A 14,620-nucleotide genomic window follows, 5' to 3' on the forward strand; every position below is an offset into this window, starting at 1 on the left:
GCTGAGCCCAACTGACACTTTATATTAGCCATTGTGTCACTGCACAGATCTCTCTGTATAAGGCAAGGCTTGCCTTTTCTGGCTTTGCAGGTGCCACCTCCTCTCCCAAATCCAATGAAGAGAAAATATTTCTTAATCCAAGTATATTTTACAGGGAGTTAATTGTAAAAATGTGTGTACAACATACAAGAAGTGAAATGCAAAGATCAAAATCATTCCTGCAATGCAGCATAAAGCAAGCCAGAAATACTTTGACTATCCAGTTTAAGTAACTCTACACCCAGATAAATAAATCTCTGGTAGGGGTGTTAATTTTTTTTAATGGCTTGTAAATGAACATGTTTTTCTTTGGTTCTATAATATTTTAGAATTAGTTTCTCTTTGTGGAACTGATTAAGAAACGGAAGCACAGTCTGCTGTTACAAAAGGATGTACAGAGCCCTTCCCAAAATGCAATAGATTCAAGGTTGGCAAATTATGTAGAAAGAGCCCAGTAAAATTCAGTAGCTTTCACATTTCTAACTATATCCAATGGCAATGTTTTATTATCTGGAGGCACAGATGGGTTTGTTACTGAATTTAGACAGGTAACCCAGAAAACACTGGCTCCAAATTAAGCTGGCTGATCCATTAAAAAAACCCATCACATACACACACTTTTTTTGCTCTTCCCTTTACAGGTGGAATCATTAACTAATTCATTGTGTCCTTGGATAAAATCAAGTAAAATAATAACTTATACCACAACTACTAGTATTCTCCTCTCTAGGAAGGAATGTACTTTTCATACCAGCACGTCCACAGGCTGCATTTTAGCTGTGACTGGAGATTAGAATAATATGTTTTGGAATGAATATTAAGTGATGATCAAAGGGGACTAGGAAAATTGTTTATCCAGAAAATGTCCAACTAGATGGATAATCTTATATTTTGGTAAACACTCTTGTACTCAGTGTTTGGTTCACTCTGTGCCTACATATTTGACCAGCCCTTCTGTGGCATGATTTAGGGAGGTAGACTCTACCCTTTGTACCTGAAACTGTGCACCCAAGCACAACTATCCCTGTCCACTCTGTCTACACTGCGATGAAAAAACACAGCACCGAGTCCCATCCCACAGCATGACAGGAGTCAGGAGGTCCACAGACTCAATGAAGCCTATGGATGCCTGCTTGTCATCCAGCTGGCCTCTGTCACTGCCCCTGTGGCCCTCTGGCACAGTCACCCCTCCCTTTCTAGTGGCTGATCCCCAGCACAGACAGATCCCCATGCAGATGGCAGGGCCCATCTTGTCCCCTGACCAGACTGAGCAGCAGAGGGAGCACAGCAGCTCCTACTGGAGAGGGTGGAGGGAACACAAATACCATCTATTGAGGGTCAACCCTCAAGGAAGGATGACAACCCCAGAAGTGGCAGCAATGGAGGAGGGTCAGGAATGGGAGTAGGAGTGGGGACCCTGACAGCCACACCACTGGGGGGTTGGCAGCACCATACCAGTTACAGGGGTTAAAGGGACAGTGATAGTGGGCTGAGGTGCCACAATAGATTCAACACTTGTGGCCTCTGTATTAGGTGTTAGGCTTGCTGGGTTGGGGCCCCCTCAAGCTGTTCTGGAAGTGACCAGCCAGCCTCAGGAGGGGGCACCCAGGAGGCTCAAAACCTGGCTGTTCAGCACCAGCTTTTGCCACAATAGGCTTGGCAGCCTTGAGCTTGGTGCCATCTACAGTCAGGCAGGTGGAAAGGGCAGAGGGCACCCTCCTGTGCCGTAAGATGGGGGAGGGCAGGAGGAGGAGGGGGCACTGCAAGGGACTTGGCACCTAGCCCTAGGCCTGCTGGCAGAAAGTTGTCTTCCCCTGGGGCTAGAGAAGGCAGACCCATGGCCTCAAACCTCCTTGAAGATGGCCTCAAGGCCCTTCCCTACACTGGCAAGGAGGCATCCTCCTCATCAGCCACCAAGGTAAGCTCCACCTCAGCACTGACAGGAGGGCCACCCTCCCAGGCCTCCACCAGGAGAGGCGTGACAAGAGCAGAGTCATCCCCCCTGCACCGCCAGAGCAGCCCCAGTCAGCTCCACCCGCTGGACCTTCTTAGTGGGGTGCAGAAGGCAGCCCAGCAGTGCCCCCCAGATGCTGTATAGGAGGCCTCTTCCCCCCCCCTTTTCAGGTCACAAATGAGGTGCTGGGCCCACAGCTTACATCTGTTGTGCTTACCGCCCCACTCCCCCCATCCCCATTACCAGTACCCAGTCCTCATTGGTGTTGTCTGAGGGCGGGCCAGTGGGGATAGGCTCAGTGGGTAGGGCTGATAGGATGGGGATTAGACGAAGCACAGATGGGACAACTGGGTGAGGGACAGTCTCCACCTTGGATGGACCCACTCCCATGCTCCCTGACATTGCCTCAAGTCCCCTGCCATGGACACCACCCTTAAGGCTGGTGGTGGCACTGCCCCCAGAACCCGAGCAGGGTTGTTAACTGGGGAGGAGCAGGGACCAGGTGGGCAGAGTCACTGGTACTGGTGGGGCCGGCGCTCTCCTAGGACACAAGGAGTGCCTTGCACCACTCCTTCCCAGGCCAGGGGACAGTCCTTCTAGAGGTGCCTCGGAGCCTGGGAGAGGAAGCACCAAACCTCCCAGGCTGGATTTGATTTAAATCACTGATCAGGAAGACTCGATTTAATCATGGATTTTTACACAAAAAGGTCTTTTTAGATGTTATAACCTTAATACATGTTCCTCACAACTCAGATATAGATGTACGTTTCATTTTTAGAAAGTACAGATACATTTTTAAAGTGATTTATTTTGAAAACATTTCAGATTAGTTTTACAGCTATATCAGAAAATGAATGAATGATTGGTTATTTCATTTACCAAAGGTAATTGAAGCAGATATTTATTAAGTCATTGGAAGGTGAACTATCTCCAATTCAACAGGTTAATCATTAATATTTGGAGGATTTTCTTGCCATGCTGTATTAGGAGGAGAATTTCACTAGACAGACATTTAAATTGTTTTATTTAACTAAAACAACAACATTATGTGTTCTGGATATTTTTCTTCAACAGCAAACATATAGTATTTTAACAAAACAAGCATATGAATTTTCTAATTTAAACATTCACGTTTTTTAAAATCAGGGTTTTTTTGGTTAAAATTGTTAAACTTATTTGCTAAAATAGTTAAATGAAATATTTAAAAACAAAAAAACCCAAAATCAACTATGTCAGCCAGGTCAACCTGAGAAACTTAAAATATTGGCTTCTGCAGCTAACTCAGTCGTCTTCACCTTCATTTTCCTGTTTGTTCATAATCTGGAAAAGAAAATCAAGTTTTCCTGCTTTTTCAGGTCCCAAACAATTTCTCAATTTGGAATGAATTAATCCAAAGGAAGAAAATATTCTTTTGACACTGGCAGAAGAAGCTACTGCTATTAAAAGTGAGATTATCACTTCAACAGCCTCTGAATCCAAGTGCTTAAGTGACTTCCACCAGTTCACTGGTGTGACTTTCTTTAAAACATCATCGGCAAACATATATTTCTTGAATGGTTCACCCTTAGTTCTGAAGTTTATTATAGTTGGCATTATGCTGGATGTCCACATCATAGCCAACTCCTCTTCTTCAGCAGTTAAGGTTTGACTCTGGTACCGAGTATTGAGAATATTTGCAAGAAAATGAGCTGGAGATAGTGCTTGTCCCATTCGTTTTTTTAATGCTTGTAATTTAACTCTGTCATTTCATATTTTTCTTTTTAAGATCTCACTCAGTTCCTCCCAAATTTCAACAGCGTCATCAATAACATGGCTATTTCCCTGCATTTTGTTCATGGCTACAGAAATAGGCTGTACTCAGCATATGTTCAACACTTCTCTTAAACCCAATATTGAGAACCTTGGCTGTGACAGTGCCACCTATTTTTTTCACGATTTTGTTCACGAACTGTCATCAGATTAAGCCAGTTCTTGATACAATGCTCAAAACAGTCCACTACTGAGTTCCATCGCACGTCTTGTGGGAGAGTTAGCTTGGTTCCTCCCACTTTTTTCAGAGCAGCTGCTGCAAAGTGGTTATTATGGAAGTATTTTGCAATTTCAACATTTGCCTTTATTTCTGGAACACTGAAGTCTTTGGCTAGAAGTGCTTCAAATGAGCACTGCAACCGTATGTTATTACCTTGGGACTCTCTTCACTCTCTTCTAAATAATTTCTTCCCATCTTGGATACATTTGCAGCATTGTCTGATCAAGCTGCATTACTAGACATTTTTTTCCCCACAGTTTGTTATAGCTTTTACTGCTACTTCTTGTAAGTATTCTGCTGTGTGTGCATTTCCTGATGTATCAACTGTTTCTGTAAGAGACGTTCCCTTCTTCTGTTGTCACACAGGCACATACAACAGGATCATTGTGGACATTGCTCCACCTATCAAGACTCAGGTTAACAATTTTACCACACTGCTCAATTTCTCTTTCATACACTTTATCCAGCAATTTGCCTGCAACATCTGCTCTGTTGGGTGGACTGTATCCTGGTCTTAATGACTGAACCATGTTAATGGAGTGTGGGTTCTCAATCATACAGAAGGAAGAGTTTGTTGCAAAAACAAACTGGGCAATTTTTTCATCAATTACCACTTTTGTAATTCTGTGGTTCTTATCACAAACTTATCTATGGTTGTTTCTGGATGATGGGAGTTTTTTTTTCTTTTTGCTACAGGTGATATACTGTGGCTATGTGACATACATGATGTGACTGAAACGCTATCATTGGCATATTACTCTGAAACTATAGAAAATGGTGATCTTGAAGGTGGATAGTTTACAGAATCCTGTATTTTGAAGATGGATTCTCCTAAACAAAACAAGTCAATGCAGTTATTTAATTATTATTACCATATTGCTGCTTTAGTATTACTCATTGCATTCTGACATTCAGTACTACTTTAAAGGTGAAATTGTAAAAGGAAGATCTGCCTATTTCAGCCTTTTTTTTTATCACAACTGAATCTAAAATAGTACCATAGAGTAACAACTATATTTTTTGTTCCAACATGAGAATTCTAGAATTGTCCAGAAGGAAGACTGGCAGCCCTTAAGAAAGAAGTATGAAATAAAAAAAGGTTTACCAACCTGAAGATCCTGCATGTTCAGACATGTTCCTTTCATCATCTTCAACGCAGCTTCCTCCTCAGAAGGAACACCTCTCATGATGTTTAGTGATTTTGGCAGTGAAGTCCCTGCCTGTGCCTTCTGCTGCCACCCTGCTGGGGTCGATGATGGTGTCAGCAGAGGTGATTGGTGTAGCCGTAGGAGTGAATAGGGGAGAAAGTTGAGGTGGGGCAATGACAGTGGCTGGAAATCCCCCTCCCTGTCTTCCCCCCAGAGATGAAGCCTCTGGAGCATCTGCCATTGAGGGCAGATGATAGGAACACCTGGGGGGAGGGAGCAGGGGGGAAGAGGATGTAAATAATAAAGGGAAGAGATGAGGGGAAAGGCTGCTAACCACTCCTCCCCACTAAGCCACATGGGGGTGGGAGGACACAAACACAAAATGGAGGAGTTAATCACGCAAATGAAGGGGAGAGGGGAATGCAGCAGTGTGTACATCAAGAAAAATTGGCTTCTCCTGCGACACTGGGAGTTTGGGGGGAATGCACTGAGTGAAAACCAAACCAAGTGGGAGGGAGAACACACATATGGGTACATGAGGATGCACAGGAAAAGTGGGGTTGTGCAAGGCAGGCGAACAGCAAGTGGGGGGTAGGCCGGATGCAGAAGCAACAGGACTCAGAGGCAGGCAACAAATCACAGGGGAGAGGGAATCACAAGGGGGGCCACCCCAAATGGGAGGGAAGGAATGAAAAGCAAGGGAAAGAGGGCCTACAAAACAGGGGGATAGAGTACTGTGGGGGAGGGGGAGAAGAATCATACAAGTCAGAGAAGGAGCAGCAAACTGCAAAGGGGAAGACCATGTTGGGGGGAGGAAAAGGGCAAACCACAAGGGGGAACCATGCAAGAGAGAGGGGGGAAGGAAGGCAGCAAATGGGAACAATGCGAGATGAAGGGGAAGGGGAGGCAGCAAACTGCAAAGGGGGAATAACATAAGATTGGGGGCAGTGAACCGTAAGAGGGGGCTGGTGAGCAGGCTCTGTGTTGAGTGACTCCCTCCCACACCCAGTATATACTTATCTGATTTTAAAAGCTTTGTGCAGGACACTTTTCCCACCCTGGTGCTAGAGGTGAAACAAGTGGAAGCATGGATGGAGTATGGAATCATTCTTACATATTTACAGAGAAGGTGCAAATAGCAGCTGGGAAAGGGGTCCACACATCAGTGTCTTATTCCCCTCCCCTCAGGAGGCTCTTCTACTGTTCCTGAGACATCCACTGTTCTCACTCCTTCAATAGTCTTCCTATTTGAAAAAAAAAATGAGCATCTTCGTTTTCTCCTCACACTCTCCTCATTTCATTATGACCAAGAATGGCTCCTGTGGCAAAGGGGCAGCACATGCTACTGCATTATTCTAGTCAGGTTTCTATATCAGACCCATCTCCCTAGTATTCGAGTGCTGCCTTAGCACCAGCTTTAATAGTGTTCAACCTAACCTTGATGCTACTGGCACTTGATTAAATTTTTTACCTTGCTCCAAGATTGCTTCAGTGACAAAGAAAAACAACCTGGTTTACTTATTAAAATCATCGAGCTCCATATTCCCATTGTTGTAAGTTACATGACTTCTTTAAAAAAGCACGGTGTCTGCCACCCTCCATTAGTGCACTCTCATACCAATTATTAAAAATTGTAGTATAACATGTCCTCATGATTTAAGGCTAGATTTATGTGAAATCAATAAAAAGAGATAGGAGCCTAGAACTGCTCCCTAAGGAGTATAGGTGGTGTGCTGGAAAGAATGCCATTGGAAATCAAGATCTGTGAGTGGGTAGAGAATTGAGGCAGAAGAAGTTGATGCTAGGAAGTTTATTTTGGAGTTCACAGCCTGGAACTGAGACAGATGTTTGGTCAACTACATTGTACTTTAATGATTCCATCACTGCAGTTAAACATCGAAGAAGGATTTCTAAACTTTTTGAAATCTGAGATTGCCCAGCTAAGCAAAATGGACAGAATTTTCTTTTAAGCTTAAATACTAAAAAACTCATTTTTGTTATATCTTTGTAATCTGCTGAATGACTGAATAAGAATGCAAGGATCTAACAAATAATCTGAACTGTAAAAACACAAGATTTCCAAACCAGAAAAGAGACAAAAACCATACACCAAACAATTTGTTATTGTTTCTGATGCATTATATTGAAAGTATTTATTCTTTTTCCATTACCACAAAATTTACAGATGTACAGCTTATTTAGCAGCAAGACTCTCATGAGGTGCATCATATGAGTGAATGCCTGCAGGCTTGTTCTCCTTAACATGACACATGATAAATCACATTGATTTAGAACTATCAAGTACAAACTCCATGATTCACTTAAGATATTTTAACAAGTCAAACCAAACAAATTGGCACCAACTTAAAAAAATATATATACAGTGTGTCTAGGCACTAATACCGTACACAGTGAACAACCTGATGACAGATTTCTGTATAATTTTTCTATTATAAACAGGTCAGCCTAGATGTTATCAATATACTGGTTTACCTAAATGCCAAGTCATAGCCAGTCTCCTTTGAATAAGTTTGAACAAAGGACAAAAGCAATCAGTAAAGTAATTATGTGAAAGCAAGATATTTATATTTAATACGGCTCTGGCTTAACAGCCAAGGGGTATTGTTCTGTGCTATTACGTAAGAGGATCTAGGCTAAATTCTAGACACAACCTCATAGGTGCAGAAGACCAGTAGCAACACCGAAGTGGGGTACTCCACCTAAGCAATAATTGCACCCTACTGGCCAGCTAATTTCACAAACTGCACTGTGGGACTCCTGTCCAGTCTTCCTTACATGGAATCTGTTTTCCAGAAAGAGCCCTAATAGAAGTAAGGCTTAAAAGTGAGCGGATAAAGGTGTGTGTGTGTCCAGGGAAACTGAAGATCCTCTGGAGCACTGAGCACCTCCTTCCTCTCTGAGTCAGAAGGGTAAAAGCAGACAAGCCCAACCTGGCTGCAAGATTCAGCTGAATGATAACCTCAATATTTTAAAAATGTTTTCCCTTAGTAAAAATGAATTTTATACAGTACATGAATTTAAAAAAAGGTGAAGTGTCAATTAGATTGATTCTAGCAAGTGTTCAGCATGACCAAATGTTTCACAAGCTCTGCTGTAATGGAAGTTACCCAGTTGCCTATAATAGAACTATAGATTAAGCAATTCATTCTTAGTTTGTAATGTACATAACTATATTTCAAGTCACAGTTGTCTGATAAAGGACTATGCTATTGCATTTGGTGAGATAAATATAGTTGAGGATATCAGAAAATGTTAAACATTTCACATCTAATGGCTACAGAGTATTCACCTATTTGGTTTTGTAGAAACAGTGCAATCCTTTTTGCTTTTCTTGCTTTAGCTGCATTTGATTTCTGTAGAATAATTTAAATTATGCATACAAATATATTTCTAAGCAGAGGCTTCAGAGGTTAGTTAAAGTAAAATAGTGTTATTTCTTAGTTACTATAAATAATATATAGTAATTGCCCATAGAGATAGGAGAAAGTTTTCTAAAGGACTGAGATACTGACATCTAGTGGATAAACTGTCAAGCAAGATGTGTTTACAAATGCTCAATACGGGTAAAACTAGACTAAGAATAATAAAAAAAAAATTGCCAATGGTTTATTTAGAACATGTCTGCTATGGAACTTCTTACAGGAAATTTCAGGATTCAGACAAATACAGATTCCCATCCCCACTTTTTAACAGCATACACAATTTAAATTCATACAAGAGGAAGAAAGAATGGAGGTAATATTTCCCTTGTTAACATATTTATGGAGAGATGCTTTATTATTGGAGGTTGTCTTCACATATTAGAAGTCAAGTACTTATTAAAAAGTCAATGTTGGTTTTTTTTTTAAATATGATGTGTCTTGCATATCTTCATGACTGATGAAGCAAAATGGTACAACTGGTTATGAAATGTTTACATTATTGATATATAATATGATCTAAATATTAATCAATAAATTACTTAGCTCAGAAGATTAGCTAATGCCTTTACAGATCTTGTGTCAATTCAGCTCTGACTAAAGGAAAGATCAATCATAGTTGTAAGTAATTAACAGCTCTTTGCTTTAACAAAAACTTTTACAATGACGATGATACACTCAGCAGGATGAGGTAGTGTTTACAAGAGCCCTGTATGTTAACATAATATGTTGAATACTTTCCAATGAAACCTCTCTCATATGCACTTTTTGTGCTTATGGATAGGGAAGACACTAGAGAAAGATAAGATTAATCCCTTGTGCTAACCCACAGCATTCACCTGCGGAAAGGTACAGATCATGGGAAAACAGAGATGATTGACCAAACTGAGACTTGGTATAAACAGATGCAACTCCACTGAAGTCAGTGGTATTGCATGCACTTACACTATAAGGAGAGGTTAGTCACCCTCTGGAGTAACTATGATTCTTTGAGACATGCATCCTGATGGATGCTCCACTTCAGGTGCTCATGCTCCTCTCGAGCCCTGGATCAGACATTTTCTATTAGCAGGGTCTGTTCGGCCTATGAATGTGTCTTGTGTATCCTTGCACCTCACACTGAGGCTATGTAGGGCTGTGTGAATGAACCTCCCTCAGTTCCTTCTCCATCCAAATGTTCCACAGAGAACAGTCCAAAGCAGAGGGGAAGGAGGGCAGGTAGTGGAGCATGCACAGCAACACACATCTCAAAGAACCACAGTTACTGCACAGGATGAGTAACCTCTTCTTCTTCTTCTTCGAGTAGTGTCCCTATGGGTACTACTACTTGGGAGTCACCTGGAGCAGGGAGCTTCATAATTGAGTCCAGAACTGAAGACAGGACCACATTACCAAGTGCTGCATCTGAACTGGAGGCATGGAACAAGGCTTAGCATTGTATGTACTAAATGTATGTACTGAAGATACTGGAATGTTTTTGAGTAATGCCCTGGACATTGTGATCTGGTAGAATGTGCTGTCACCTGAGGGGAGGGAGGGTTTGAGCACCAGCTGCACCATAACAAGTGACAATACACCCAGGGATCCACTTTGACAATCTCTTGGCAGAAGTCATGGACTTGTCCGCAATGAAAACAAACAGTCTAGGTGACTTCTGAAATTGATTGGTCCTATCTAGATAGAAGGGCATTGGCATCCTAATCTTTAAGGTATGAAAAGAAGTCTTCTGTTGAGACTTACGTGGATTTGGAAAAATCCAGAAGATAACTGGACTGGTTAAGATGAAATTCTGATAGTACCTTAGGTAAGAATTTAGGGTGTGGGTGTAAAGAGACCTTGTCCTTGAATAACTCCATAAAGTATGAGGGAGGGTCTGCCATCAAGGCCCCAATTTCTCTGACCATATGGGCCAACATAATAGCTACTAAACAGGCAATCCTCCATGGATAAGTGAAGCAAAGCGCAGGCTGTCCTTGGTTCGAATGGAGGTCTTGAAAGACATCTAAGTACAAAGTTGAAGTTCCCAGTTGGAGTGGGGTCCCTAACTTGGGAAAGAATTTCCCCAAAACCTTAATAAATCTAAAGACACAGGGTGAGCAAATACAGAAAATCCTTCTACTGGAGAATGAAAAGCTGATATTGCAGCCAAATGAACCTTAAATTGAGCTAACTGATAAGTTTGATTTCTTTAAGTCCAACAGGTAGTCCAGAATAGCTGAAAGCAACAAGGATTCAGACACAAGTCAGTGGCACTGACACCAATGGTTGACTCTATTCCACTTCTGCAGGTTAATAATTTGGGTTGACTCCTTTCTACTATTCAGTAACATTTATTGTAGTTCCACAAAACAGGTAGATTCTAATCAAACCAAAGATTACGGAACCATGCCCTGAGATGGAGGATCCTTAGGTTGGATGAAGTAAATGACCCTTGTCTGGGGAGAGGAGATGAGGAATGATAAGAAGTTTGGTTGCTGTGTGGATGCACAGCTGAAGCAGGTAAAGATACCAAGTTTGTCTCGGCCTGATTGGTACTATAAGGATAACGCGGACTTGGTCATGTCTGATCCTGTTCGTTAGTCTCTGTATTTGCAGTGTTGAAGGAAATGCATAGACTAGACCCTTCATGCAAAATAGGAGAAAGGTGTCTTCCAGAGACTGATAGCTTAGACCCCCTCTTGAAAAAAACAGACTAAAATACTTCTTGTTCCTGGTGGCAGCAAAGAGGTCCACACCTGGTAGTCCCAATTCTAGAATATACGGTTGTGGAAGTACAGAAAAGGATAAAGGGAATTTGAACCTAGATATCTTGACTTCTAGGAATAAAGTAAGCGTCAGGCTAACAATAGCTCTAATAATGCGTGATTTCAGGCAGGGCCTGGACAAGTGGAAAGCGAGTGGAACAAAAAAGTGTAAGAGATACTGTTTTTCGACCTTGTGTTAGATAAAAATGGAATACAGACTGTAGCAGGAACTGCTGAGAAAAGTAAGATATCAGAAGGAATATGTATAAACAAGATGCAGTTGTTGATCATTACTGTCTGTAACAAAAGGTACAAATGCTTACCCTAATTGTTTATCTAATGGAGACCTACCTAGGGAGGGGAATCCCTGCCCGTGTGTACTCTCCCATGCAATTGCAATTGTTCGTAATAAAGCTGCCTCTGGCTTGTTGCTTCAAACTCAGAGTGAGGACATTGTTTTCTTCCACAATTTTGGTGCTGTGACTCGGATGGCAACGCCCAGCTGAGACAGCGACAACTACTACGGACCATTCCCCTTCGAACCCCAAGGCTCCAATCAAGATCAGATGCAGAGTGGTTCTGAGGAATTTGTTGCCGCCCTTGCTGAGGGCATCAGCTGTGGTGTTCTGAACTCCAGGGAGGTAAATGGCTGAAATTTGGATCTGTTGTCACAATTATTGTTGGAGTTGGGTGAACAATAGGAGTGCCTACATAGACGTTGAGTTGATCTTTTCAGCAGTCTAGGGAGTTCTTTACATGAAGAGGGACCGTGACCTGCTTGTCCAAACTGTCTCTGGTTGGTGAATAGATTGTTCTGAGCCAGCCCTAGGAGCAGCAGTGTTGTAGTCTTGCATGACTGGTTATGCAGGCACAAGCTACCATATAACCCAGAAGCTGTAGACAGTTTCTTTCTGAGGATTAAAGTCTCCCTTCAATGGTCCTGATTAGATGTAATGAAGTTAAGAATCTTTCCATGGGAAGGTATACCATGGCTGCCATTGATTTCAAATACACTGTATGAACTGTATTCTCTGTACAGGGATCAGAGTGGATTTTCTTACACTGAGCTGAAGACCTAATTCCAGGAAAAGAGAAAGTGACGTCCGAGCAGATGACAGTACTACTTTGTAAGCCTGATGCTTGAGCAGCCAGTCGTTGAGGTAGGGAAGACTAAAATCACTTCTTGATGAAGATAAATAGCCACTACCACGAGGACCTTTGAAAACACCCTTTGGATCAAGAAAAGGCCAGAGGGAAATATTCTGTATTGAAAATGTTCCTGGCCTATAGTAAAACGTTGATATTTTCTGTTAAATGGGTGTATCACTATATGGAAGTTGGTTTTCATCCCTGGACCTAAAAGATACCTATTGCCTGCCTCTGATATAGGGATTATTGCTGCCAGAGTCACCATCCTGAACTTATGAGACTTTACAAATTTGTTTAGTAGTCTTAGATCCAAAAACTGATCTCCACACTCCATCCTTCTTTGGCACAAGGAAATATCTCAAATAGAATCCCCTACCCCTGTGAAGAGCTGATCACAGGATGACTATGAGCGGGCAATGTGATATGGCCGTTAAAAAAGCGAATGCGGTTTTAGGATGCATCAGGCGAGGTATTTCCAGCAAAGATAAGGAGGTGTTAGTACCGTTATACAAGGCACTGGTGAGACCTCATCTGGAATACTGTGTGCAGTTCTGGTCTCCTATGTTTAAGAAGGATGAATTCAAACTGGAACAGGTACAGAGAAGGGCTGCTAGGATGATCCGAGGAATGGAAAACCTATCTTATGAAAGGAGACTCAAAGAGCTTGGCTTGTTTAGCCTAACCAAAAGAAGGTTGAGGGGGGATATGATTGCTCTTTATAAATATATCAGAGGGATAAATATTAGGGAGAGAGAGGAATTATTTAAGCTTAGTACCAATGTGGACTCAAGAACAAATGAATATAAACTGGACACTAGGAAGTTTAGACTTGAAATTAGACGAAGGTTTCTAACCATTAGAGGAGTGAAGTTCTGGAACAGCCTACCAAGGGGAGTAGTGGGGGCAAAAGACATATCTGGCTTCAAGACTAAGCTTGATAAGTTTATGGAGGGGATGGTATGATGGAATAGCCTAATTCTGGCAATTAATTTGGCAATTGATCTTTGATTATCAGCAGGTAAGTATGCCCAGTGGTCTGTGATGGGATGTTAGATGGGGTGGGATCTGAGTTACTACAGAGAATTCTTTCCTGGGTGCTGGCTGGTGAGTCTTGCCCACATGCTCAGGGTTTAACTGATTGCCCTGGAGGTTTTTTGCCTTCGTCTGCAGCATGGGTCACGGGTCACTTGCTGGAGGATTCTCTGCAGCTTGAGGTCTTCAAACCACAATCTGAGGACTTCAGTAACTCAGACATAGGTTAGGGGGTTGTTACAGGAGTGGGTGGGTGAGATTCTGTGGTCTGCATTGTGCAGGAGGTCAGACTAGATGATCATAATAGTCCCTTCTGACCTTAAAGTCTATGAGACTGGCTCTATTGCTCCTAACTGAAGGAGACAATCTATTTCTTGCCTCAGTAAAGGCTTGTGAGAGGGAAGGATGGATAAAAAATGGACAGTGTAGTCTGATGTTATGACCTTTATGACCCACTTGTCTGTAGTGATCCACCTCCAAGCATGCTGGAAAGGGAAAAGCAGTCTTCAAAAGGGGGGATATGGGCAAAGGGTTGCAAGCTGCTGAATCAGAAGTGTGGGAGGATTCAAACCCTTGACCGACTTGTCAAAATTGTTGTTTCAATGATGACTTGGAACTTTTGGAAGAAGGAGTAGCCGCCTTTTTTCTCTGGAACTTATGTCTCTTCCTGGGGGTTTGGTGGATCTGTGAAATCCAACTGAGATGGGCAAGATCTCTGGGCTGTTTGTGACCTACTAAATCTTCTTTCATCAGAAGAGATATCTATATATATTCATTCAGAGATCTTAAAATGGCCATGGAGTATTTCAATGTGTGAAGAGACTTGTCTGTGGTTTCTGCAAACAGCTTTCAGCCATCAAAGGGGAGGCATTCAACAGTGTTCTGAACCTCTCTTAAGAAACCCTGAGAGTTGGAGCCATGACGCCCTGTGCATAACTACAACAGCAGAGATGGAGCTGGCATTGGTGTATGTAGCATCCAAGAATGCTTGAGGAGAAGTTCTAGCTAATAACTGACCCTCTGCAATGATGGCATGAAATTGTTCCCTCTCCTCCTGTGGAAAATCAATAAAAAGACTGTAAATT

The sequence above is a fragment of the Mauremys reevesii genome, linkage group 1 (assembly GCF_016161935.1).
Source record: "Mauremys reevesii isolate NIE-2019 linkage group 1, ASM1616193v1, whole genome shotgun sequence".
NCBI lineage: Eukaryota > Metazoa > Chordata > Testudines > Geoemydidae > Mauremys > Mauremys reevesii.